The sequence below is a fragment of the Suricata suricatta genome, chromosome 3, assembly GCF_006229205.1.
Source record: "Suricata suricatta isolate VVHF042 chromosome 3, meerkat_22Aug2017_6uvM2_HiC, whole genome shotgun sequence".
NCBI lineage: Eukaryota > Metazoa > Chordata > Mammalia > Carnivora > Herpestidae > Suricata > Suricata suricatta.
This window is the reverse complement of record NC_043702.1, coordinates 135,931,086-135,932,749: the sequence shown is the minus strand read 5'-3', so window position 1 is coordinate 135,932,749 and position 1,664 is coordinate 135,931,086. Positions and strand designations below refer to the sequence as shown.

General features: G+C 46.4%; 1 long non-coding RNA gene across 1 annotated transcript; it reads left to right on the top strand.

The window, feature by feature from the left end:
• Positions 1-476: 476 nt before the first annotated feature.
• Positions 477-1,286, top strand: LOC115286698. The gene is made up of 2 exons (XR_003906219.1): positions 477-604; positions 704-1,286. It is a non-coding gene; the product is annotated as an uncharacterized LOC115286698 (long non-coding RNA).
• Positions 1,287-1,664: the final 378 nt, after the last annotated feature.

Here is a 1,664-nt window from a genome sequence, read left to right as displayed (position 1 = left end):
CCCCCCCCCTGCACTCACTCTGTCCCACATTATTGGATCTCTCCTGACCAACGGCAGACTTGTGGGCAGGCTCTCTGCCTTGGCTTCCGTGTGCACATCCATATACACCTCAGCACACTATTTGGATTCACTGAGTATTTATGGAATAAGAGAAGGCACGTATGAAACATGGTTTGAAAATACTGTTTGGCACGTAAGTGGGAAAGACCACACAGCTCTGAGGTGGGGTTTTCGGGACCTGGAGCAGAGGTGTCCTACGAGTCGTCCAAATGTTACTACTCTGCCCCTGTCATCCCCTAGTTTCTATGCCCACACAGGATCAGAGGTGGGCAGATGGCAGTGAAAGTTCGTAACCACACTTATTTTAACCTTTTGCCCATCATTTTTTTTTTCCTTTGTATTCAGGGAGGGAAATGAAGCAAGAAACACCGATCAATGCATCCTTCTTCCCTTTTTCTACCTACTCTCCTAGGAGATGCTCAGCTATAAAATGACTCAAAAGAAAAGGAGTTTGAAGTGCAGGAACAAAGGGGCAAGGAAGCTCTAACCCAGGAAAAAGTCACCAAACCAACACTGTGGCCACAGGCAGGGGACAAAGAGGCAGGTAGGGTGACACAGGCAGCAAGGACCCTGAGAAGGATGGTACCCACTGGCTGTTCCATGGGGAAACTAACCTTTTGTCCATCAATATTTTTTTCCTCAGAAGAGTTTGAAGGAACAAAAAAAGTGAAATGCTCAAGTTCTGTATACTTACCAACTAGCGAGGAGGGCGTGGAGAGGATTCCCACCAAGGCACCACCAGGAACAGAAATGGACAGAGAGAGCTCCTGGGCCATCATGGCAGAAGTGGGCCACCGGAGCCACACATAGGGCAGCGACGGAGGCCTGAAAATCTGTGACTGGGTAGGAATCCAAAAGCATGGAGGTCAGCCAGAGCAGGGGACTCTGAGGGGTCAGGTTTTCTCATGTGGCTACAGCAGGCCACACAGGAGTCAGAGGAATACAGCCAAAGGAAAGGAGGGCTGGAGGGAAAATATATCCGCCAGCACCATGGAGTCCACCTGAGGAGTGTGAGTGCGTCTTCTGCTCTGATATCCTCAGGGATATGGGGTTAGACCTCAGCTTCAGTAGCCAGGAGACTCTTGAGTTTTTGTTTAGGCAAGTTTCGGGTAATTTTCCCTTGTCCCTTAGATCCCACCCCCTCCCATGTCTCCACCCCCCACTTCTCGTGGTAGTTAGCCCGTTTTGTAACCTCAATTAATAATAAATATGAACGTGAATGGCAAGTCATTAACGTCTGAGATTGTGATCTAGGGGGAACTGATAAGTCAAAAGTTTGCAGTATGCGATCATTCATTCATTCACCTAATATTAGTGAAAGGCCCACAAGGGTGCAAGCGATGAATTACGGGAAGACTCTTAAGCTCTGAAGTTTCAAAGGAATGGAACATTAGCTTCCTCAAATCCTTTCATAAAATCCCACCAATTTCTTCGGTGGTTCTCTAGAAAGACACTTTTTCATCATTTTGGTATGTAGAAGCTTGATAATAGACTCTATCTGGAAAAAACAATAGGTCAGGAAAAAAAAAAACCTCCTCAACCCTCTAAAGAAACCAAAACTAAAACTCTCAGCTAAAAACAAAATCTACAAGTCCTATCTGAAA